Raw genomic sequence first — 26,956 nt, 5'->3', positions numbered from 1 at the left:
ATTTTCCATAATAAATATAATTCCTATTATTGAGCTGGCCTTAGCAGGCACAGCCGTTAGAGGAACAATAAGTGTGAGTGGAGCAAAGGCATACGATGAAAATACCCCCAGCTCTCCTCGCAGCAGCAGGGACAGCAGAGTCACCATATCTTCGTCTTAAATATGGCTGCGCATCTTTGGTTCCAGCAAGTCGAATAGGACTGTACTTCTGTACACTAAGCGCGATACTGATAACAAGATGTTCGGAGATTGCCAATAGTGAACCTATAAGGTGTTCCTTGGAGACAAATGCCGATTCCTTCAAGGGAAGTGCTGAGAGGTAAGAGGCAGCTGCTGGGGTTGCAGATTTGGGGCGGTTTGTGCTTTCCATCTCGTTCATTCATGCATCTGCTTAAAGTCCAGGGGCTATTCCGCAACTTCCTCGCACCGCTCGACAAAAGGAGGATCCTAGAAGCATCCATCCATTGTTTGTTTAATTTTAGCGCCATGATATCCTTTTGGGATGAATGTTAGCGCTTTAGAAATACTTTTACCATTACCATTACCATTCAAATCAAATCCTTTTGGCAAGGTCATACCATTTGCACGCCATGCTCTTATAGATAACTGAAGAGTAGAGGGCCGTAAATCAGAAGAACCGGTTTCTCCCTTGCCTTAACACACAGGTCAACCAATCAGGCAGCAAGTAGCAGCTATCCTTTGGTCTTGAAACTTTACCACCAACTGCTTCCGTGGAGGGAATCCGTTCCGGAAGTGCTGCACATGGAAATACACTGCGACCCATGCCATTGATACCCCTGTTGTTGAGTAAAGTTACAAGAAAGAGAGACACACAGTGTGTGTCCCTTCCCGTGCACTGCGCGCATCTGCTGAGACGTCCACTGAAGAATCGTCATCCTCTCCCTTGCATCACTAGCGTGTCGCTCTTTGCGGCCACCTCCAGCACTCCTCACCATGCACAGCAGTTCTGGTGACACTGTCATTGACTAGAGCCACCCGATCTGCACATGACACCTGGAAGCGCTGAAATTGTGCAAAACCTTGTGTGGATCTTACTTCCAGGCAGGACTTCTGTCAGCTGTGCCTTGTGCAGATCTTTCTACCAGGCAGGGGCTTCTTTCGTCAATGATCAGTTCAAAGGTCGGGTGAGGTACAACTGGTCTAGGTCTCCTTTATTGCAATTCTACTGGTCAACCCACAGGGCTCAAGATGTGAGATGAAGGGCAATCTGGATTTTCTGAGCTCCGTGGAAAATTGAGACAGTTCTACTGTATCCACCACATACTACAAGACTCCAAGAGCTGATGCCAGAAATACAGTTCCAAGAATTAATTCAGCTACTCTATCTGAACATCCCCTGGCAAATGGAAATGAGTGAAAAAACCTACCGACTGTACCCGCACAGTGCAGAAAGTTATTCAAGAACCTCGAGGTACATTGACTTTCTATCGAGATACACTGACTTTCCCTATCAGTTGTAACTGAAGATGTTAATCCTTGGTAACATCTATCCTCTTTGGACAAGGTCCCCATTTTGCTACCAGAATTTAATGATTCCTGCCCAGACGCACTCAAGTCCGTACTGCATGAAACTGGGTGGTTTTAGCCCAACAGTAGGGCCTCTACAAATTGCTTGCATTTTCTTACAACCCCTAAACAGCTGTGACAAAACACAAACTAACTACAAACCCTCGAGGGATTACCAATCCGTCTACCAGAATTTGGTAGTCCAATCCAGATACCAATCTTTTAAACCATCTACCAGACTCAAATCTTTCAACCTTCTATGTTACCATCTGTTTTTTAACTGCCTGTCTCTGAGATTCGTTGATGCTCCACAATCAGTGTGCTCAAAGTTACCTTGTGAACCCATCTCATGAGACTGGAAGAAAAGAACAATAAATGACACACACTGCACAGAACTGTATATAAATCTACCACTCTCATTCCATGTACCATTGTCTTACTGCTGTTGTTTCCACATGGATGTTTTGCCGTCTCTCACAGCAGTATCTTCATTTGAAACCCCACTCACCAGTTTGTTTTCCATCATACCTACTGAGCTATGTACGGTTTCTGATGCAAACAATGCAATAACACAGACCAGGCACTGGGACAATCAGATGCAAACAATGCAATAACACAGGCCAGGCACTAGGAGAATCTGACGCAAACAATGCAATACAACAGACCAGCTACTAGGAGAATCTGATGCAAACAATGCAATAAAACAAACCAGCTACTAGGAGAATCTTTCGCAAACAATGCAATAACACAGGTCAGGCCCTAGGTTAATCTGACGCAAACAATGCAATGACACAGGCCATGTACCAGGAGAATCTGATGCCAACAATGCAATAACACAGACCAGGTACTAGGAGATTCTGACGCAAACAATGCAATAACACAGCCCAGGCACTAGGAGGATCAGACGCGAACAACGTAAATTCAGGGGCAGAAGCTAGCTCTGAATATTATAGGTACAGATTCAAACTAATGAATCTATAATGAAGGGTTTTTAACGGCCAGGGATTGTAGGCGCTCAGCTGTGTAACGTAAATTATTGCTTTGCAAAAACTATCAGATGGTGCTACTAGGAGAGGGGATAAGCCCTGTAAGCCCTCAATGTTGTGTGGGAAGAGGCCCTCACACTTACTAAATGTTTGTCAAAACCTGGGCACACATCCAGGTAAACTAACAGTATGTATATTCACTACAAAAGTTCAACATAATCAAAACAATGATCCATAAACATATAAGTGCGATGTTGCTTTATCTTTAATTCAGTTTTCATTAAGCCAAACAGAACCAGCCGACACGTATTTCGTCGCATGTGGAAATAGTTCCGCAACTTCCTCAGGGCTGGGAAAGATACAAAGGATATGTATGATATATATTTCTAGTGCGATGTACAAGAGAGATAAACGGACGTGTCCACATTTGTTTGTGACATTATGCTACCAGTGGAAACCCTACTCACCGAGAGAGAGTGCGAGAACATTACAAAAATGTTTTTTTTTTCCCAAAGATTGACAATTGCAATTAACTGTGTTTCATTAGAGATCACAGACCCTTAAAAGTGACATAGTGAATGGTTCCTATGTAATACAATGTATGTACAAATGTTCTACAAATTATCACTACATGAAAGTCAACTTGCTAATATATGATATAGTGTACTGTACAAGTCGCAAGAATACAACCTTAAAGCAGAGAAGAGATTGCTGGATACCTGAATGGTGACGATAACGTCTTTGCAATCCAAAGAGTGTAAGTAAAAGAGAGAAAACGGAGGAGAAAAAGGAAGAACCATGAGCATCCTGGCTCTAAAGCGTTAGAGCCAATAGAAAATATTTGTAGTTAGATATTGGTTGAGAAAAAAGGCGACGGAAGAAAAAAGAAGTGCTTACCGCGCTGCCGGTGATAATTCCACCCCGGCTGGGCTAGTTACTGAGAGTAGTTGGAATCTTGGTAAATAAAAAACGTCTGAGGATAAAATGAGAACAATAAATAAATACACAACCGTGTATAGAGAACGGTGTAACATAGTGCGCGGTGGAATATCTAAACTCGCATAATATGACAAAAAGTGCGCTCACCGGCTAGCCCCAACGTGGTCCTTGAGTAATGGACTCAATCTGCAATATCTATGGTATGAAAAGAGTGAATATGGGTTACCATCCGAAAAGAGAATCACAAGTACACGCCTAAGCGGAATATTTAGTGACTACTGGAACAGAGTTGAGGGTGAAACCCCTGGCAACAAATGACAGATTATATTGGGAGTGGAACTTTTAATAAAAGATTCACCAGTGAATGTTACCACAATATGTGTGGTGATATGTGAGACGCAACTACTGGTGTCACATGGGGGTAGGTAACTTCAAATCCCGACAAAAAATGAAAAAGTGCATATCGCGCTGTAGGTGAAGATGATCTCCGTTCAGCAAAGCAAGGTTATTTTTTTTTATTTTGTTTATTGGCATTTCACAACAACATATAAAAATAAAACAATGCTACAAACATTTGAAAACCAGTCGCCAGTATGCAGCTCCACATAGCTCACCACAAAACCCATATTTATTACATTGCAGATTTTGTCGCTCCACTCCTTACCGAGTTGTCCACAAATTAAGTAACAAGTAGGAACATTGAGAGTGCATTCCCACAGTGTGTGTCCAATTACGTACAATTATTCGCCCCTCCCCAGTTCTTGCACATCCTAGTCTGCTACAAGGTGGCACGCCCTGCCATGTATTCCTTCCTCCATCACTCTCTACCCGGTTGCCTCCACATCATTACCCTCCATCGCCCGCCTCTTGGGGGCCCAGTTTAGGAACGGTTCCCATATGTCTCCGGGTCGCGAGGTTGATGACATTAACTTCCAAAATGTTGACAATTGTGCGTGCCCATAGGTTATGTCATGAAACCACTCTTTTATCGATGGAGCCCTCCCTCTGCCCCAGTGTACAGCCACCTGCGTTTAGCAAACAATAGCATGGCGTGGAGCTTGCGCGTCTTAACTGGTGTATCCTTAACATACCCCAGGAGACCCAATATTGGAGAGGGATCCTCAAGTGTGCCTATTATTTGATGCCCAGAAATTTGCCAGACGTGGGCAATCCCACGCCATGTGTAGGAATGTGGCTGGTCTGAACCCACAGCGCCAACAACCATCGTCCTCCCTAAGTCCCATGCGATGGAGCTCCACCGGTGTCCTATAAAACCTGTGTAAACATTTTAAATGTATCAGGCGGAGTTTGTAGCTTGGGGAGAGGGCTGAGAATTGTCTGCAACAGTATGCCCATTGTGATTGTGTAAGAGGACAGTCGAGTTCCATGTTCCATGCTTGGAAAGCCCGAGGCTCCGTGACGGGTGTTGAGCTCTGTATGTGCCTGTAGATCCTCGTTATAAGCCTGCGGGGCGAATTAGAGTGTAGTATATTCTCCAGCACAGATATTGTCGGTGGAGGCTCTAGGAAGGACTCATGAAGAGACCGGCACGCAGCTCGCAATCTGTGGTATAAAAACCGATCAGTAAAGGGCACTGGCTGGTCCCCGTCTGCTACTGGGGGGTGGGGGCGGAGGGTCGGAACGTATTTTCAGGGTACAGGTCTGTAAACGTGAGCAGGTTAATTTTCTGTGCCATGCTCCTACCTATATCACCTACATTGGGCAGCATGGGGTTGTGCGCAAATGGAATGGAGGGGGCATATAACATGGTGGCCCTTGCTCTTTTTCTTAATTTGTTCCAGGCCCACCGCACGGTTTCCACAGTCTCTATACCATTCCTGGGTCTCTTGTATGGTTGATAGAGGGCTACTTACAATGGGAACGGAGCCGCCGCGTCTGTTTCCACCGCCACGTGAGGCTGGAAAGGGGTCAGGTGCACCTAGTAGTAGAGGAATTGGGCTTGCAGACACCAAGCGTATAACTGCATGTCTGGAGCGCCCACACCCCCCTGGCAGAGCAGGAGCGTCAACAGTTCCCACGAGATACGGGCTTGTCCCCCTCCCCACACAATGGAGATGAGGAGTGTCCGGAGGGTCTTAAAGAAGGCTTGTGTCAAAGGGACAGGGATATTGCTGAATAAATAAAGGATTTTCGGCAGCAAAGCGAGGTTAAGCTAAATGTATCGTGATTGATGGGACAAAAGAGATAGTGAGACCTGTGGCAAGAAATGACCGATTATATTGGGAGTGTACCTTTGATTAAAGATTCACAAGTGAATGATACCATAATATATGTGGTGATGTGTAAGACGCCATTAATGGTATCACATGGGGGTAAGTGACCTCAAAACCTGACAAATAGTGAACAAGTGCTTACCGCGCTGATGGAGAAGATAATCTCCTGTCGGCCAGGCGAGATCCTGAAGTGTAGGACTCGCCAGATGCGAACATTTCTATAAACAATAAAAGGCACGAGAGAGTGTTACTCTAAATATTAGATGGATAGTCGGACAGAATATAAATAGGTATTGCGTGTCACAGTTACCGCGTAAATGATTAGGAATCCTGATGAGGGCGCCGGGAGGGTGATCAGCGTCAGATCTGAAAGAGGTCTATACGTAAAACTAAGGGAAAGGGTCCGGTTGGGATCTCACCTGCTGCGTGTGTACTACGGACCTCCTCGCGGCAGTTCACTGCGTTACAGGTATGGACACGTGATGCGTGATGCCGGAAGCCGTTTTAAAGCCACTGATGTGAAGGATGGAAGACTAGAACTGTAGGATGGGTTAGCCACTCCCTATTTACAACACTAAGTTAGCATAACCGCGCCAACTGTTAGAAAGCCAGCTTGCGTTTTTGCTGCTTTGCACGCGACACTGTTGTTATATGTTATTCATTTTAGAAATGCTTACTCGACTTTGCCTCACAGGATAACAGTTTGTTGTTTAACATTCTTAACAGTGTGCTGCGACCTTCGTCTGTACATCATGTAAAGAACAAGTCTAGGACACTAGACGGTGCAGAGTGTTGTGTTCAGATTGATCGTACCACTTTTTAGACATATCATACATGCAGCTGCCAATATCTGAAGGACAAGTGCTTTTAATATTGCAGGACAGAATGTTTTAGATTCATTCGAACAGAAGAGCTGATGCATGAGAGAGCCTAGCTGATCCTGTGATGTGATTCTACTAAGCTGATCGATACGGTATGGGGTTCCCCCTGTTAGCCTAAGAGACCTTCTATTAGTATAATAAACCTATTAGTTACTAGAGAAAGGAGTGTGGCTGTTTACCACTGTCATTATTATTATGATTGCTCCTTTCATTGTGTATGGTATTGTAACAATGCTGATGGTTCTGATCTTAACCATTTGTCTGCTAGTGTTAGCCAAAGTACTGCATCTTAGGACACGAGGTTTATAAAATAAACTCTTTAAACTTTACCGTGTCTGTATTATTCTGTTGTGGACTGCTAAATAAGTACAAACAGGTATTTCGGATTCCCACCACTCCTGAGAAATATCTAAGTTGCATGTTCTGGGTTGTCTATACATTGGGACCGCCTAGCTAGATCTAGGCTAACGAATGGGACACTAATCTAGTCGGATATGGGGTTCTTGGTTCTGAGGGGAGTTTCTGGTACACCACAATTCTCTGAGGTCCTGGTTTCCTGCGCATAGTTCTGTGCATAAGCAGAATCCCTGCAACATGGCGCCCAACGTGGTTATGATCTGATACGCCTTACTAGTACTTTTATTAGTCCACAACGCCCTCACTCTGGTTTCCGGATAACAGGAGTGACGGCTTAATCTACCTAAGTTTCGACTAAAGGTTCGTTCAAGCTTGATAATTAAAAAGATTAGTTTTTACTGAACCCAAGTGCTACTGTAGAACTTGTTGTTATTCTTTAGTGTGTCCTAATGGCGGTCGATATAGCCGCGCATAGTCGGGTTCCTCCACGTCAGCATTTGAGGACGTATGGGGTACCTGATGACGGGCTGGCTGTGGTCTTTGTGGTAGCTGCTGACGCAGCGCACCCTTATGAGTTGTTTTACTCTTGGGTGACTTTTCCAGAGGTGAATGCGGACGATGGTACGTTCCACACCTACACTGCCACACAAGTACCTGCAGCTTATGCTCCGTATAGGACACTAGAAATACCTATTTCTGCCTGGCAGCATACCATTTGGTTTAATGGCGCCCTTCCCCATACGGTGGCACCGCCAAGACTGGGCCCTTTGTCAATTGCAGGGGCTGATTGGCCGGTGCTGGCCGGTTTTACACCCCATCCCAACTACTTGACGGTTGGGGTGGCAGACTTACGGGTACTACACACTGCCCTGATTACGGTTCATAGGGCTTTAGTACAGTACGTGTCTCGCAACATGCAGGTGGGGGTACCTGCTGTTGCGGGTCACACGAATGAACACCGAGCCGTGGTCATTCGTTCCGTGATGGTTAATGCGGTTGTAGGCAAGCGCCCCCAAAGTAAGGATGAATTTCCTTACTGGCTTGCTGAAAAGTTTGATCAACTGGAAGCCGTGTTTCCAAACACTTCTCCTGTGGATAAACACAGGATACTCACCATTACTTTGCCAAAAGATCTAGTACCTGATATTGTCGATTGTAACAATTGGGGCAAGGTCTTTGCTGCGACCTATTCGAAGTGCTATGGCACTCCGTCTATGTCTGTACTACCCTCTGTCATCAAGAAATTTCAGGAAAATCATGGTGCAGAGGCGGCCATTGAATTGGGAATGAGGCTTGTCGACAGCTTCGATGTGGTTGGTTCCATGGTGATGGGGAACCTAAAAGGAGATGCCATGCAGTTCCAAGTAGGCAATATGCTGGAACTTGTGGATCCTGCCGACAGGCCCAGGGAATTTGCAAAAATTATTGCAAAAGCCTACAGAATGGTGGGACGTAGCGCCCTAGGCGTGAAACCCACCGTTAAGAATCCTGATGTAGTACAGCAGACTAAGGTGAGTTCGTCTACAAAAGACGAGAAGCCCAAGTTTCCGAAGGAAAGTTGGCGCACCAAAAAACAAGGGAAAAAGCAACAGAAGCGTAGGTCGCGTTCTGCTTCGCCAGTTCAGTCGTCTACTGAACGTAAATATGATTTGCGCGATCGTTCGAATATTAAGTCACCTGATAGATTTCAGGTTTCTGAACGCTCTCCTCGTTCTTCACAGGAAACATCGGCTTCACAATCCGGTGGTGGAGACCGAGACCGTGGAAGAGGAAGGGGTGCCCAAGGTCGTGAGCAACCCCGCCAGACTGATGTAAAAGGCAAGCAGGACGACTCTGCGCGTCAAAGACCTCCGTTTCAGAAAAAGAAGGTTGCTGCTCTAACAGCGAGATATGCCTCAGATGGTTCGGACACTGCTTCAGAACCGGACATGGGCTCTAACGGTGTTAGACAGCGCGGCGGAAGTTCGAGTAGTGCGGCAAGCACTGCGTCCGTATCTGGAGGTGACAGCAACTGATACAAATGTGAGTGTTGAAACTGCTGATACTCGCGTAGCTCCCCCTGAACAGATGTTTGACATTATCCTTAAAATAGAGGGTGACATACATCGTAGAATTAGAGTAATTTTTTGGGATAATTTGTCTTCCACTTATGACATTCTGTTAGCGGAGGAGGATTGGCCTCCGGCTTTCATTTTAGATGCTCCTAGAGGGGAGGTGGTGATCCTCCCCTCCTTTGGGCACACAGTGCCGATGGAACATTCTAACAGGTTGGCCGGGGAGTGGGCGCAGGTGCAAGCGCCTGCGTTGTATCGCAATCAAGTGGGCTGGGATAAAATTTCTCCCGACCATACGATTCCGTTGCGGTCCGATCCCCAGCCTCAACATCCCATGCGTCGCGAGGCAAGATCTCACGTCGCGACTATCCTTGAACAATTGGAATATCAGGGAGTAATTGAAACTTGTGTGTCACCTATGAATAATCCTTTATTCACTGTGACGAAGCCTGACGGGTCGTACCGCCTGTTGGAGGGAGGACCAACGGGGAGTCGGGGGGACTACTCCGGGGCACCTTCCTACCGCAAAGTTATAGCCGAGCGCCGCTGAGAAGCCTCCTAGGAGAGGTCCTTCTCCTATGATCGTACTAGGCCTAGCAACACCACCACACAGGACTCCGTATCAGTTGCTTATCTTGGTTCTTTATATAAAAAGGAGCACGTTCAATATTTACAGTGGGATCGAGTGATCCAGTAAGAGTCTCAATGTCCTTGGAGGGATAGGGTAGCGGGACAGTCTTAGTACCAGCAAGGTACGGGAAGGCTCTGCGCCAGACCTTGGGTGCAGGTATCAGAGCGGCTCGGACGTGGAGAGCCGCGACGGTGTCAGCAGGGCTCGGGTGGTAGTTCCGCTAGGGTCGAGCCGCGACACAGTCAGCAGGGCTCCGGTGGTAGGTCCGCTTCGGTCGAGCCGCGACGAGGTCAGCTGGGCTCTGATGGTACGTTTCAGCAAGGTCGGGCCGCGACAGCGTCAGCAGGGCCCCAAAGGTTCGTGAAGGTCTTGTAAGCACGATGGAGCCGCGACGTCGTCAGCAGGGCTCAGAGTGAGGTTTCAGGAAGAGTCTTTCTCCGTAGGGTCAGCCGCGATCCGATCAGCAGGGCTCTTGACTCCGGGATACAACTGTCGTCTTGTTGCCGGGTCGCCCCAGATATAGGTCTGGAGCCCTTTGATGTCCGGACCCTTGCGCCCAGGAAGGCGGAGAGGCCGGGTAGGGCGCGGCCAGAGCCCAGCAGGAGAGGCGCCAGGCCCCAGAGAGCTGTGGGGCGATCGCACCTAGGTGTGGAAGGACGGTTGGGGGTCCCATCGATACTGCCCTCCGCCGGGAGTGGGAAGGGCTCACGTGGTATCCCCCGGGCCAGGGGTTGGCGCCTCGATGTCGGGCCTCGCTGGGACCGAGGCCGGGTAGAGCAGGGTCACGTAGGTGGTCACGTGGAGTGACGTATAATCCAAAATGGAGGAGCCCCGAGGTGCATGGGACCTCGTGCGGCTTAGCGAGGGGGAACAGGACCACGCCACGAGGCCGGCTCCAACACGCGTCCCCCCCAGCTGAAGGCAGGGCGAGTCACCCATCTCCTTGGGGGTTCTCCTCGCCGAGGCGGAAGAATCTGGACAGGCCGTCAGCATTGGCGTGGTCGTTGCCGGGCCGGTGTTCCACGGTGAAGTCCATCCCTTGCAGCGAGATGGACCATCGCAACAACTTGGGGTTCTCGCCCCGCATTTGCATGAGCCACCGCAAGGGCCGGTGGTCAGTCTGGACCCTGAAGTGGGTGCCGAAAAGGTAGGGCCGGAGCTTCTTGAGAGCCCATACCACAGCGAAGGCCTCCCGCTCGATGGTGCTCCACCTCTGTTCTCGGTGCAGCAGCCGGCGGCTGATAAAGGCCACAGGTCGGTCGAGGCCCTCGGCGTCCATCTGGGAGAGGACCGCCCAACCCCGTACTCTGATGCGTCGGTCTGCACCACAAATCCCTTGCTGTAGTCAGGGGCCTGGAGCATCGGGGCAGCACACATGGCCGCCTTGAGGGCTTCAAAAGAGGTCTGACAGCGGGGCGTCCAGTGCACCACCTTGGGCTGTTTCTTGGAAGTGAGCTCCGTAAGGGGGCCCACGATGCTGCCATAATCTTTAATAAATCGCCGGTAGTAGCCTGTGAGGCCTAAGAAGGCCCGGACAGCGGTTTGGGTTGCGGGGGGCTCCCACGCCTGGATGGCATCGACCTTTAACTGGAGGGGCGCTACCTGGCCACTCCCCACCTGGTGGCCCAGATAGGTCACAGATCCTTGACCGATCTGGCACTTGCTGGCCTTAATTGTGAGCCCGGCCCTTTGGAGAGCGGCCAGGACTTCTCCGAGGTGTCCTAGGTGCGCGACCCAATGGTCGCTGAAGACTGCAATGCCGTCGAGGTAGGCCGCGCTGAAGGCTTCTAGCCCGGCCAGGACCTTGTTCACCAGCCTCTGAAAGGTTGCTGGGGCGTTCTTCATACCGAAGGGCATCACCCGAAAGTGGTAGTGCCCATCGGGGGTGGAAAAGGCGGATCGTTCCTGGGCGCCGGGAGTGAGCTTGATCTGCCAGTACCCAGCGGTTAGATCAAAGGTGCTTAGGTAGCGGGCGGCCCCTAAGCGGTCGATCAGCTCCATGTCGACCAGGTAGGTGACGGGGCTCTTCCTCTCAACCACCTTGAAGGGCCCGGTCCACTTGTCCTGCAGGGCGCAGGGGTCCACGGGTGACATGACCCAGACTTGCTGGCCCGGCTCGAACTCGATGGTCGAGGCATTTGCGTCATACCAGCGCTTCATGTCTTCTTGGCTGGCTTCGAGGTTGGCTTCTGCCAGGGCCCGGAACTTCCGAGTCTGGTTCCGCAGGGTCAGGAGGTACCGGTAGACGTCGGGGGGGCATCTTGGACGTTCGCCTCCCAGCCCTCCTTGACCAGGCTGAGGGGCCCTCGGACGGGGTGCCCATACAACAGTTCGAAGGGGCTGAAGCCCAGGTATTTCTGTGGTACCTCTCGATAGGCGAACGGGAGGCAGGGCAGCAGGACATCCCACCTCCTCCTCAGGGGCTCTTCCAGGCCCTTGATCATCCCTTTTAGGGTTCTGTTGAACCGCTCGACCAGTCCGTTCCCCTGGGGGTGGTAAGGGGTGGTGAATCTGTAGGTGACCCCACATTGTTGCCAGAGGGATCTCATGTACTTTGAAATAAAGTTCGTACCCCTGTCGCTCACCACTTCTCGGGGGAACCCCACCCTGGAGAAGATGCCCATCAGGGCCCGGCCCACCACTGGAGCTGTCACAGTGCGGAGTGGGATGGCCTCGGGGTATCGGGTGGCGTGGTTGACCAGTACCAGGATGAAGCGGTGTCCCAGGGCAGTTCGGGGGTCGAGGGGCCCCACGATGTCGATCCCCACTCGTTCGAACGGGGTGTGGACGGCTGGAAATGGTTGGAGGGGGGCTTTAACTCGACCCCCAGTCTTCCCGCTAGCCTGGCAGGTCTGGCAGGACCGGCAGTGGTGGTCCACGTCTCTTCGCATTCGGGGCCAATAGAAATGGGTCACTAGGTGGCTGTAAGTCTTGTCCCGCCCGAGGTGTCCGGCGAGGGGCACGTCGTGTGCCAGGTTCAGGAGGAACTCCCGGAACCGGAGGGGAACCACCAACACCCGGCCGGCTCCCAGTTCGGCGACTTTCTGCTCGCTATATAGTAAGTCATTGTCCCAATAGACCCAGTGGGTTCCCGTGGGGTCCTCCGAGGCCTGGGCGGCCGCTTGCTGTCGGGTCCCCTCGAGGGACGGGCAGGACTTCTGTTCTTGCTGGAATTGTTCGCGGGTGGGGCCCCCATCGTGGCGCCACTGGGCCAGCTCGGGGATCTCGCTGAGGGAGGCGGCCTCGTCGGGAGAAAGTTCGGATGACCCGGCCTCATCGTCGGGTTCCTCCGTGCCGGAGGAGGGTGATAGTTCTGGGCCCGTAGGCTTGTCGGTGGCCGCGGCAGCGGCTGGTTGGGCGGTCATGGACCGGGTAGTGGCGCAGGCCCACTCGGGCAGCCCTAGCATCCCCAGATGCTCTCGGCGCTCCACCTGGGCCCAGGGGGAGCTCTCCAGGTTATTCCCCAGGAGGCAGTCCACGGGGACAGTCACTTTTAGGGTGCCGGACACTCCTCTCCACTCGAAGGGGATCCTGGCCATCCGGCACATGCTTTCGGTGTTGTCCGCGGTCCGGACAGGGCATAGGACATGCGGCAGGATTTGTTCGGGGGTCACTAGGTGGCAGCGGACAGTGGTCACGCTGGCCCCAGTGTCCCGGAGGGCTTCGGCCCGTCGTCCATTGATGGTGACCCACTGCTGGTACTTCTGGGTGTTGCTGGGGATGGCCGCTCGGGGCACCATTTCTCGGGAGCCCAGGCATACGAGCGACATGGCAGCTGGTTCCCACTCGGGGGATTCGTCGTCGCGGTCTTCCTCCCCGTCCTCTCCTTCCCCCAGGGCTGCGGCGGCTATTTGTCGGGGAGGGGGCCCAGCGGTCCCGTTCCGTCGGTTCACGGGGCAGGCCGGGTCAATCGCATAGTGGCCGGTCTGCTGGCAGCCGAAGCAGGTCACTGGTGGTCGGGGTCCAGGCCGGGCGATGGGGGTCCCCCTTCGGCCCAGGGTCGGGGACGTGTGATTGGCGGCTTGGCCTCGTGGCGGGCTTCTGGGTGGTCCGGCCGGGAATTCTCGACTGCGGTGGGACCCCCCTCCTCCGCCCCGCTGGCGAGGAGGTCCTGTGGTACTCCGTTGGTAGTCCCCCACGGGGTTCTGGGGGACCCGGGTGTTGACCCATCGGTCTGCTTCGGCGGCGAGCTTCCGGGGCTCGGTCAGCTTACTGTCCAGGAGGTGTTGCCTTAGTTCCACAAAGCAGTTGTTGGCGAGGTGCTCCCAGACAATGAGGTCGAACAGTTCATTGTAAGAGGTGACCTTGCTCCGTTTTATCCGCCCTTCAAAGGCCCGGCTGAAGAAGTCCACGTACTCGACCCATGTGGTACCGGGGAGCTTCTTGCAGTCCCGGAAGCGCTGCCGGTACATCTCGGCTGATAGTCCGTAGCGGGTGAGTAGGGCTTCTTTCATGTGGTCGTAGGAGGTCATCACTGCGTCGGGGAGTTGCAGCAAGGTATCACGGCCCTCGCTGAGGAACCTCCCCCATAGGCCGGCACCCCAATCCTTCCGGGGTACCCGATGGGAGGTCATGGCTACCTCGTAGGCTCGGAACCACTGCTGGATGTCGTCGTTCTTGTAGTATTCCTTGACGACATCCTTGGGGATATGAACCTTTGGCTCGGTCAGTGGCAGAGCGTCCCGGGTCCCGGGGGTGCTGGTCTCCCCCGTTTTGGATTTCAGTTTGAGTTCTTTGAGGCTCCTCTCGTGCTCGAGGGTTAGCCGTCTCTCCTCGAGTTCCCGATGCCGTTTCTTTTCTTCGATCTCCTCTTGCAGCCGTAGTTGCTCCAAGGCTATTTTCTTCTCCGCCAGTTGGAGCTCGCCGTCCAGCCGGAGTCGTGCGAGGTCCATTTCGTGTGCCCGGACCCTCTCCCGTTCTCGTATTTCTTCGTGGGATAGGCTGGCTTCGGGGATGCCTCGCCCCCCATCTGTCGGGGTTGTGGTCGGCAGGTTTTCGTCCCGGGCCGAGGTCCCTTCGGTGCGGGGTGGAGTGGCCTCGGCTTCTGCCCAGGCTTTCAGGGCTTTCTGCATTTCTTCCTTGGTGCCCAATCCTGTGGTTGGGATCCCTTTTGTCCTTGCAGAATTGTTTTAGTTCTTTGTGGGTGTATTCTTCCAGTTTTTCCAGCTGGAAGGTTGCGGCCACGGTTGCTTCTTGGCCGTCCATGGTTCCCTTTTTTCTTTTTCCGTCTGGTTAGGTAGTGGGTGCGTTACTTGCCTGTACGATTGCGTCTGGCTCGGATCCCGTCGCTGGCCACCAAATGTTGGAGGGAGGACCACCGGGGAGTCGGGGGGACTACTCCGGGGCACCTTCCTACCGCAAAGTTATAGCCGAGCGCCGCTGAGAAGCCTCCTAGGAGAGGTCCTTCTCCTATGATCGTACTAGGCCTAGCAACACCACCACACAGGACTCCGTATCAGTTGCTTATCTTGGTTCTTTATATAAAAAGGAGCACGTTCAATATTTACAGTGGGATCGAGTGATCCAGTAAGAGTCTCAATGTCCTTGGAGGGATAGGGTAGCGGGACAGTCTTAGTACCAGCAAGGTACGGGAAGGCTCTGCGCCAGACCTTGGGTGCTGGTCTCAGAGCGGCTCGGACGTGGAGAGCCGCGACGGTGTCAGCAGGGCTCGGGTGGTAGTTCCGCTAGGGTCGAGCCGCGACACAGTCAGCAGGGCTCCGGTGGTAGGTCCGCTTCGGTCGAGCCGCGACGAGGTCAGCTGGGCTCTGCTGGTACGTTTCAGCAAGGTCGGGCCGCGACAGCGTCAGCAGGGCCCCAAAGGTTCGTGAAGGTCTTGTAAGCACGATGGAGCCGCGACGTCGTCAGCAGGGCTCAGAGTGAGGTTTCAGGAAGAGTCTTTCTTCGTAGGGTCAGCCGCGATCCGATCAGCAGGGCTCTTGACTCCGGGATACAACTGTCGTCTTGTTGCCGGGTCGCCCCAGATATAGGTCTGGAGCCCTTTGATGTCCGGACCCTTGCACCCAGGAGGGCGGAGAGGCCGGGTAGGGCGCGGCCAGACGCCCAGCACGAGGGGCGCCAGGCCCCAGAGAGCTGTGGGGCGATCGCACCTAGGTGTGGAAGGACGGTTGGGGGTCCCATCGATACTGCCCTCCGCCGGGAGTGGGAAGGGCTCACGTGGTATCCCCCGGGCCAGGGGTTGGCGCCTCGATGTCGGGCCTCGCTGGGACCGAGGCCGGGTAGAGCAGGGTCACGTAGGTGGTCACGTGGAGTGACGTATAATCCAAAATGGAGGAGCCCCGAGGTGCATGGGACCTCGTGCGGCTTAGCGAGGGGGAACAGGACCACGCCACGAGGCCGGCTCCAACACCGCCTAGTTTTGGATTACCGGCATTTAAACTCGCACTGCCGGACTTGCGCGGTACAGAATACTCACAGTTCGGCTCTTGTCGATAGTCTTGTGAGAAAACGGTTTAAAACCACACTTGACATTTCCAATGGCTTTTACAGCCAGAACCTGTCCCCTCAGAGTAGTGAGTGGACGGCTTTTACCTCGGGCGGTAAACAAAGAAAGTTTAAAAGGCTACCTATGGGCTTTAAGAACAGCCCTGGGGTCTTTGCTGCTCGAGTGGTCTTGCTCCTAGAATATATGGACCCGGATGCATACTCGTATGTTGATGACATCTATCTAACGGACGACGAGTTGCTTCCACACCTTGCTCGCGTGGATAACATAATAACTATGTTTGCAGACTTCGGTTACAAATTCAATTTTGCGAAGTGCCACATTGCAGAGTTCACAGTGTTGTTCTTGGGGTACGAACTCAACAGTGAGGGTCGCGGCTTGGCTCCGCACTTCCTTGAGAAGTGCGCACGCCTTTGTACTCCTACAACGCTGAAAAAATTGCAATCATTGCTGGGTTTTCTGAATTTCGGTCGTACCTACATTCCTGATTATGCCCAGCGTATCAAGACGCTTTATGCCTTGGTACAACCTACTTTTACCAAATCATGCTGGCTGCCAGAGCATACAGCTGCATGGCAAACTTTGCAATCTGATCTTCTTGCTTCAAAATACTTACAAACTCGTGATAACCACACTAACCTGGTCATTAGAATTGTACCAGGCGCAGTGGGTTTCACGTACTTAACGTTCAATGAGGGCGACACCGTTCCCATTGCTTACAAATCTCATCTGTACACTTCAGCTGAGCTGCGCTTTTCCGCTGTCGAAAAAGTACTGACAGCAGTTCAGATGGCGATCCTGAAAGAACGAGCGCTATCACAAGGAAAGCACATGCTGGTGGTAACACCGTACCCTGCCCTCGAGGCAGTCACTAAAGCTAGTGTACCAAATTCTAAGGCTTTGCATCCAAGGTGGATACAATGGGCAACTTCCTTAGCTTCGCAAGACGTCACATATATCTTTGACGCGGCGTTGCAGTCTCAGGAGTTCTTGGATTATGAATTCGTTCATCCGACTCCTTCGACGTTGCGCCCACTTGAGGAGTACCGTTGTGTCATTTACACTGATGGGTCTGCGCAACCCGCTACTGGATCGAAGCACGCCTATTCAGCTGCCTGCGCAATTGTTGTGGGTACTTTTGTGAATGGAGAGTTCCAATCTGAAGCTGTGCATACACAGACATTGGGTGATTGTACCGCGCAGTTGGCTGAAGTTCGTGCTCTAGTGCTTGCACTGGAGTTTGCTGATCTTCGAGTCCCCACTCTCGTGGTGTGTGACTCGTTCTATTGTGTTCAATCTTACAATGACAATCTACATTTTTGGATTCAGAATGATTTTCATGATTCCAAAGGTAGCACGATAAAGCATAAAACGCTTTGGGTTCGAGTGGCAGCACTTAAAGAACTGCTGCCACTCGTGAGTGTAATTCACACTCTTGGTCACCAACGAGTTGGCGTCCATGCTGTCGGTAACAGTTTGGCTGACGAGGCAGCAAAAACAGCAGTGGCGACATATCTAGTAGCAGCAGTTACAAGATCAAAAAGTAAGATCGATGATGAAATCTTGGCGGCTATTGCTGCTTCCGAGACCGGGAAAAACTTTCCGAAGGGTTTTCCTTCTCGCTACCATTATCGCTTAAGTCCTGATAACGTCCCGTTAGTGAGGATTAATGACGTTGGTGACAGATTGATTCCCAACGCGGACTGCAGACCATCTTTGATATCAGCTGCCCACGAGGGTGTTGCGTATGCGCATGCCGGAGTGTCGGCTACTATATCTCTTTTGCAGCAACATTACTGGTGGTACGGTTTGTACAAACAATCGCGGGCATACGTTCTTAATTGTGACATTTGCCAACAGATTAAACCTTCTTCTGCAGCGCGTCCACCACAAACACAGTTGCATATATCTAATCAACCACTTGCGTGCGTTTATTTAGATCACTGCGGTCCTATTACCTCTGATACTGCGTACAAATATATCTTGGTTGCAGTTGATTCGTGCACACGTTTCCTGTGGGTATGGCCACAAAGGAGTGCTGATGCCAGAACTGTCATCAAGGATTTGCGTGTCTTTATAGGGAGTTTTGCATGTGGTACCCTTCATTCTGATCAGGGTCCTGCGTTCGCCTCAAGGGCGTACAAGGAGGCCATGAGAGAACTGGGGGTCCAAGTCAAATTTTCGTCTCCATACCGGCCTGAGGGCAGTAGTGTTGTGGAGCGGATGAACCGTGACCTAAAGCAATCTTTGACAGCGAGGGTATTAGGTACAGGCCGGAACTGGCTGTCCCACTTGTATGACGTGCAACGTGCACTTAATAATCTCCCTAGAAGGTCTATGGGTGGGAGGACCCCGTACATGATGCTCTTTGGAGTAAGAATGTTTGTCCCGGACCTTGATGGTCTAGACATGGCGGCAGCAGCCGCCCCTTTTGACCTAGATGACCACTGTGTTGTATTGCAGAATCTACAAGAAGCCAGAGACACTCTAGCGAAAGGACACGTACCCTCTACATCCGAAGCTGCGCTACAGATTCCGGTAGTCGGCTGGCTACCTCGAGTTGGTGACCTGGTCCGTGAGAAGGTGGAGAACAAGAAGGAGTTCGGCCCCTCTTATCGTGCACCGGTCCCGGTGCTTGGAGTCCTGGGTACGCGTACAGTTGTTTTACCTCCACTTCCTGGTCGCAAGGATAACAGGTACATCTCGATTGACAATGTCAAGCTACAGCGGTGGCCGATTCTCCATAGTATGACACCTTCAGTTTCTTGCCCTTCAATGCTGAGAAACTCGGTTGTGGTGCCACCCTCTAACATCTTGCCTGAAGTTTTCATTGAGATGCTTGCAGTTACTGGTCCTTCTATGCCATCTAATGCTGGTGGTTTACCTGATGATCCTGAGTATGCTTATCCAACAGAAGTACCTTTGCCTCTATTACATTCAACAACAATTGCCCAGTCACATTCTTCCTTTGAAACTGAATCATTGACTTCCACTGCCCCTTCCAAAATTTCTAAATTTTTTGCCTGGTTCAAGAGACATTTTTTGGTTGCACCTTGGACTTACATCTGGCTGGTGCTAATAAGTATTTTTTTATTCATGTCCATTGGCTTTGTGGTAGTGTTTTTTAAATTGATCAATGGACATTACCTGAATGAACGATCTACAATTCGATTAATTGATGGAACTTTAGCCCCCCATTCCTCATCACACATCATGAAAAGGGACCAGACTTTTGTGAACATCACCGCCTGGCCTGTACGTGATGGAATTGCTTAGGATGCTGTGAACTTTCAAATTCATGGTCCCACCGAAGTGATTAATGTACCAACTGTTTTTCGTGTTTCTATGGGTGATGTAGTTAAACAGAACATCCGATCAGATGATTGGGATGTGCAAGCGATAGAAGCACTGTTTTCTGATTTGAAATATTATGCTGCATTTGATGCTGAAGATTTGTATTTAAATAATGCAAATTACGATGAACAGTTTTGCTATCAACATTATGGCACACATTTCCTACACAGGGCAAATACCTTTCGGAATTTTGTTAATTTCACTCAGTGGGAACATTGTCCGGTCCCTATGCCTGGCAGTTCTGCCACTTTAGTGAAAAAATTCACATACTTTTCGGATTTTAGTGTGTCTCACCCTGCCTCTTTTTATTTTAAGGTGGCGGTAGAACCAGCTTCTAAGGTTAGACTGACACACACCAAATTATTATATTCCAAATCCTTCATGGATGAATTGGCTATTGGAGGCTATGACCTATGGAAAGCTACTGTCGATCTTAAATCGGTTTGGGGAACTAAACCGTGGCAGGTACAAGGAACAGAAGCTTTGCATCGTGCCAGTCTTATCCCAAATCATATGTTATTTTTGAATTCAACTATTTTTCAGACCACCTGTTTTGGATTGGCTATATCTAAAAAATTGAATTCCCCCACAATCCCGGATCTGGGTGCTTATCCTAATTGGGCGATCACACAGATCTGTCCCTTACTATGTTGCAGTCCCTCGTCTCCAACACCACCTTCAATATTTCAGCAATAGATCCCGAAGGATGGTTGGTATGGCAGACGGGTTCAGATTCCTGTCAACGTCGGTTTCTGGATTTGACAGCAGGGTATACACAACTTAGAGTAGACCCTCGTTTTCCAAGTAAGTTATGCCAGTCATGGTTGCAACATTCCACATTAGCTTCAGTTAAGCTTCATTTATCACGGTTAAATGACAAAATAGATTTAAATGATTTTATTAATGGTCCTGCGACTGGCAGGTCCAAGAGATGGGTTTATGCTATTTACAATCAAGTTTGGAAGTTATCGCAATTTGAAGCTGCTTCCAGGCTACGTGCTATTGACCAGGCCAATATGGAGAAAGTATTGGCTGTTATAGATAATAGTGTTAACACCTTGTCTTCTAGAATTTATACATTAGATAATATTGTTTCATCTGTCGTAGACATTGTGCAAGATGATGTGTCTGTGTTATATCATGGTCAAAATCAGTTGCGTTCAATTATGCAGTTTGCATGGACCTTGCAAACGTTAAAAGCAGGGAAAGTCCCTTGGGATTACATGAATACGTCTTCGTTATTCCTTCCTTTTAATTTGACCGATAAACAGCAGTTCATGTCCATGAAAGACTCAACTTACGCATTACTGCACATTGAAAAACTAGAACCTTTACCTTTTTCTATTGCTGAGTTGAATTCGGCTGTGTGGCTTGTACACGGATTGATCACGTTGCCTTTTTCTCGGTTTAAGTTCAGTTCGTGCATGAAGCATTATGCCATAGGCAGATATGAACAGATTGGTACTGCCTTCCTGCACGAAGTTTGGTCACTTCCTTTCACATATAGATGCGTGAGGGATGGCAAGGAAGTTTACTTGAAAGGTGAAGAATGCACTTCCGCTCCTGATCATTCTGTGGTTTGTAGACATATACAATTACATGGCGCTTGCAATATACACGCTCCTAATTTAGCTTGTGTCCTAAAAGGTATTCCAATGCCAGTTATAACGTCTTCTTTTAAGCTGCTTGCCAACGGTAGTTATTTGCTTTTAAATAATGAAGCTTGCTGTGGGATGCTAGTGGGTATTCCTTACATAGTCACCGTTTCACAAAGGGTGATTTGCTGTAATAATGTCCTTTTCCCACCCCCGCACGGCAGGCTCGATATATCCATCTGGCCGGCGATTCCAACCTTGAACGCAGAGTTCAACAGGATGAGATTTTGTTTTAATAGTAGCATCCACTGTTATTATCACGGAATGTCCAATCCAGGGCTCCAGACATGTCAACCCGTATGTGATTTGAATAGTACCCACGCCAAATGAATTAATGTCTCCCTACGGTGTAATTAACTAGATTTTCTCAAAGTATCTAGTATCGGAATGTATTGTATTTAATAGTATTTTTAATGTATTTAATGAATTGTTATGTATGTTGTACTTTGCTTTTATGAATATCCTTCGAATAAAGCATACTTTGATTGATTGATTGATTGAGTAGAATAAGAGCTCTTTTGTCTCAGCAAGAAGTTTCTTTGACTTCGTCCCGTGAAACATTTCTTCTTCACATAGCAAACACACGCACTAAAGTACAAGCTCTTTTTAAATACTGACCTCCCACTTCATTTTGGAACGTTGATACAGACTATCTTTAATGCTTCGTCTACGACTGGCCTTGTTCATTTTTTTTAAATTGTGGGCTCAGGCCTCGTGACATCTTTCCAAACTATTTTTGGTGTGATCCCCGCGTTTTTACATTCTATTTTTTCAAGTGTCTTCGGAGGGTTTCCCTTGCTCCTCGCTCTTGGGGCCGGGATCCTCTTGTTGATCTGCGCATTTCGTTATGGCTGCACGCCTGGGGTTACAAGACAGAATGCTCCGCCTGCTCCATCTTCGTAGCCGGATGCTTGATTACTACGGCACTTTACCTCTGGCGACCTTAAGCGTCAAGTATGGATTGTCATTCCGGTTTCCTTATTTTACCTGTGTGCAGCCTGTCTTTCATTGCCTAGATTGTCCCTTCCAATGGGCTCTGGACTTGTGTCTATCAAACTTGGTGTCACCTGACCCGGATTTTGATGAACTAATGTGTCCATTACTGGATCATGAGTTTGCCTGTTCTGGAATTGGGTTTATGGCTTTGGGTGCTACACAAGGAGTCCTTGGTAACTGGGATATCGGAGAGGCCGCTATTGAATTCCTTGAACGAAGTTATCTCGAGGATGCTGACAGTTGTCCTGTTATGGTGCTGGATGCTCCGATAATTGAAGAACACGTGTGTTCCTTTCCCTTGCTAAATTGGATGGCATATACTTTTGCGGAACGCTCCAATGATTTCCTCTTGGAAGCTGTTGCAACTTACGGTGCATATACCTTGATGGATTGACTGTTTCACGTAGTCAAGACAGGATGCATCCATAGATGTCAATTTTTTTATCAAAATTTTTAATGGTTTTTTCTCTAGGACATCGTTTTTACTTTTTTACACGAATTTTTTCTTCTTCTTTTTTTAATCGAACTTTACACTTACCTTACATGGACTTATAGTTCATGCACTTGGTTCTGTTCTATATCACTTGAACTCTGCGTTCTTGATAAGTGCGCCCCTAGTGGTTAGTAGTCCGATCAAGGGGGGGGGTGTAGGATGGGTTAGCCACTCCCTATTTACAACACTAAGTTAGCATAACCGCGCCAACTGTTAGAAAGCCAGCTTGCCGTTTCTGCTGCCTTGCACGCGACACTGTTGTTATATGTTATTCATTTTAGAACTGCTTACTCGACTTTGCCTCACAGGATAACAGTTTGTTGTTTAACATTCTTAACAGTGTGCTGCGACCTTCGTCTGTACATCATGTAAAGAACAAGTCTAGGACACTAGACGGTGCAGAGTGTTGTGTTCAGATTGATCGTACCACTTTTTAGACATATCATACATGCAGCTGCCAATATCTGAAGGACAAGTGCTTTTAATATTGCAGGACAGAATGTTTTAGATTCATTCGAACAGAAGAGCTGATGCATGAGAGAGCCTAGCTGATCCTGTGATGTGATTCTACTAAGCTGATCTATACGGTATGGGGTTCCCCCTGTTAGCCTAAGAGACCTTCTATTAGTATAATAAACCTATTAGTTACTAGAGAAAGGAGTGTGGCTGTTTACCACTGTCATTATTATTATGATTGCTCCTTTCATTGGGTATGGTATTGTAACAATGCTGATGGTTCTGATCTTAACCATTTGTCTGCTAGTGTTAGCCAAAGTACTGCATCTTAGGACGCGAGGTTTATAAAATAAACTCTTTAAACTTTACCGTGTCTGTATTATTCTGTTGTGGACTGCTAAATAAGTACAAACAGGTATTTCGGATTCCCACCAGTCCTGAGAAATATCTAAGTCGCATGTTCTGGGTTGTCTATACATTGGGACCGCCTAGCTAGATCTAGGCTAACGAATGGGACACTAAGCTAGTCGGATATGAGGTTCTTGGTTCTGAGGGGAGTTTCTGGTACACCGCAATTCTCTGAGGTCCTGGTTTCCTGCGCATAGTTCTGTGCATAAGCAGAATCCCTGCAACAGAACGGTAGTGAGTGTGCTCCAGTGGAGCTAGAGGGATGGCAAGTGCGCGTTTGAAGTGTAGCTTTATTGACAATGTGTAATGACATTATTATGTCTCAAAAACTTGTATGGTGGAAAGAGGAATGTTTGGTGGTCTTATAGAGTGTAACTAGAAAGTCAATGTATACAGACAGTATTGCGTCTCAAAGCCAAAATAATAAAAACTGCCAGTGAATATTTCTAAAGATCGTAGTCCCCTTGTGAAATAACAGAAAAGTGTGTAAAAGGACGAGAAGGAGAGATAGAGAGGACAGTAAAAAGGTCAAGCAAATACATTAAGCCCTGGTGGTAATATATAGATAAACATTACTATGTGTAGGGAGTCTCAGACATCAACAGAAGATGCTAGCATAGCTCGTTAAAAGCTGCTTTCTACATAAATATATATATATCTCATATGGTGATCCTGACCGGCAAATGCACTGACATGTCTAAACAGTACGTTAAGCCTACGTCGTATGTTGTGTGCTACAGAAACCAAATTTGTGGAATATATATGTAAAGTTCTTCTGATTACAATCGATAAACAGTAATTGTAATCCTACGTACAAACGATACATAAATGCATAAACAGTACGTTAAGGCTAAGTCGTATCGAATATGTTAAACAAACCAAATTAGCGGGATAAATATGTAAAGTTCTCAGGAGCACACTCGACAACCGGTAATTGAGATCCTATGTACAAACGCCACATTATGTTTCGATCAAATGCTGCATGTCGGGAAGCACATCCTGCAGAGTCGTTATGCTGATGTCCACATAAATTATTTTAGAATAAAATGGCAAGCCAGAGATAGTTGGAAAACACATTTCTAATACTCTTTTGACAGGTGCTCATTAGCAAAAAACGTGATCATTTGATACCAATGTATTTGAAGAAAAAACCCAGAACGAGACTTTACTGAATATATCACAAAATCGAACGACAGTATTGGTCACAGTAAGTCTCTACTCTGAACAGTTAAAATATACATTTGCATTAGTAATGTTGCAAGCACACATATCACAAAGTGCTCGTCAAGACCAAAGCTTAGATGCCCTCTAGGTAGAACATTAATATGGTTCAGCATTATTATGAATGGACAATAGTGAAAGACAGTGCTGGTTACATTGCACGTAGCTGGAGAAGGGTGTCTAATTGCTTAAAGACTGTACATAGAGATCAGTGTTGATCATTGGCAATAAAGCCACCTTTACACCGTACTAGCAACACTGCACATGATTAGGTATGTCAGAGACAGACTCGTTGATTCAATGTGGAAATATGTATATCCATTCATTCGTCATCACCTAGGAAATATTGCATTTCATGATCGCAGTTGAGACCATGTTCTACTGAACGAAGGCGCATGATCAAAAGGGCTTCTGTGCGTCTAAGTTTGAGTTCTCTGTTCCCACCCCTTATGTTGGGTTGGGTCACATCAATGCCTAAAAATGAAACGTGTTTGTGAGTGCCATATTTCCACATGCGACGAAACACGTGCCGGCTGGTTCTGTTTGGCTTAATGAAAACTGAATTAAAGATAAAGCAACATCGCACCTATATGTTTACGGATCATTGTTTTGATTATGTTGAACTTTTGTAGTGAACATACATACTGTTGATTTACCTGGATGTGTGCCTAGGTTTTGACAAACAGATTCAAACTAAGTCATGGTATCTTTCCATAGTTTAAGCCAACAAGTTTTGTGCTCCAATAGACTGTAGGTCTTACGGACTCAATTGTGACGGGTATAAGGCAAGACATGGCACTAGTTCAATGGGCAGATATATCATAAACAGGTCAAAAAGGATGCCACTGCTCAGGGCCTAAATGAGTTCTTTGGATACCAAGCACTGGAATTTCCGATCTGAGCACTTCTGTGAAATTATGTTTGTCACACCTTCTTCCACTGTCACCCCAGTACAACAGGCAGGAGTCTACAATAAGCTAAACCAATAAGCTAAACCAGAGGATCTTTCTTGAATTTGCCTTTCAACGGCCTCCAACCAACCTCTGCCACGCTTCCTGCTCTGACGCAAATGGGATGGAACAGCCTACAGGAGGCAGAATGCGTATTCCACGCCATATGTCAGACATCTAGTAAATAACAAGGTGTTCCGTAAGGAAGCTACCAGGGGTTGCTTTCTGAAGCAGGCCACGGATACAGGGACTGACCCTAATGTAGGTACTAATGCAACTTACTCTTCCCCTCAGACGTTCACAAGATAAATGAGGTTCTGAGTCACACAGGGTGATGCATTCAGCACCGGTGATTCTGGAAACCTTTGGTGGGAATATAGTGAACCAGCCTTGTGTTTATGGAAGAAAGATATACAAAGTCAATCTCCAGAAACTAGCAGTTTGGTAATAACGAGATGTAGGTCTGTGTAACAGGAAGACTAGATATCAGAATAAATCAGTATCTGACATTACAGTGTGAGTAAATGCAGAGAAAAGTGCATAGATTCCCCTATTTAATTAAAACCCCTCACAGTGTCAGTAATAAGAGGTGCAGTTTATAAAAGGCTCCTAGTAAATGCCCCTTATAATGTGAGTAAAAAGCAGGACTTTGTACGCAGATTTCCATTATTGTAAACACTTGTCATTGTGTTGGGAAAAGACAGTGCAGTGTTCAGTTTTCATCTGTAAATGTCCGCTAGTGTAATAAACAGCAATGCACTGCACACAGATTTCCTCCTGTTACTGCCCCTCACAGTATAGGTAAAAGCAGTACAGTGTTGACAGATTCTCTCTGTAAAGGAATATCTTAGTATCAGTAAACAGCAGTGCAGCATGTACACATTTTCTCTTTTGTAACCTCATTCTGTTGTAAAACAGATTTCCTCCTGTAGTCCTAACACTGCTTCTAGTGCAGTTAGAAAATAGTGCAGTGCTCAGATTTCCTCTGTAAACGCCCTTCGTGGTGTAGTAAAGAACAAAGCAACGTGCACAGATCATCTCTTCTGAAAATACCACACTTAGGGGCATATCAAAGAGTTGCGTCGCCCTTGAGCCACACAATGAAGCGCAAGAGCAACGCAACTCTTAAGTTAGATTTATCAAGAAACGCAAGCCCACCTTGCATGGCCCTGCATGGCGTCATATGCAGCGTAAATCGCTGCATTGCGTGACTCAGCCCCAGGGAGGCATTCCATGGGTGGAGTGTGGTTGTTCCCATGCATCCACCCATGGATTCTGGTGCATTCCTAGATTAGCCAACACAGGTAGACCTTGGAATGCGTCAATATGCTATGCATCCCCATGGGAGGCG

General features: G+C 48.5%; 1 protein-coding gene across 2 annotated transcripts in view; it reads right to left on the bottom strand.

Moving 5' to 3' along the window:
- LOC146839069 (uncharacterized) overlaps positions 1 to 26,956 on the bottom strand; it is a 50,753-nt gene that overhangs the window by 21,940 nt on the left and 1,857 nt on the right. The window contains exons 2-3 of one of the 2 annotated variants that reach the window (XM_085603074.1): positions 3,600 to 3,647; positions 3,411 to 3,486 (exon numbers count right to left, since the gene is read on the bottom strand). The exons of the other annotated variant lie outside the window; for it this stretch is intronic. The gene's annotated coding sequence lies outside the window, so the exon portion shown is untranslated. The remainder of the gene's footprint in view (positions 1 to 3,410; positions 3,487 to 3,599; positions 3,648 to 26,956) is intronic. 2 annotated transcript variants of the gene reach the window in all.

The sequence above is a fragment of the Triturus cristatus genome, chromosome 4_2 (assembly GCF_964204655.1).
Source record: "Triturus cristatus chromosome 4_2, aTriCri1.1, whole genome shotgun sequence".
Classification (NCBI taxonomy): domain Eukaryota; kingdom Metazoa; phylum Chordata; class Amphibia; order Caudata; family Salamandridae; genus Triturus; species Triturus cristatus.
Note: the sequence above shows the minus strand (reverse complement) of the source record. Positions and strands in the feature narration are given on the sequence as shown.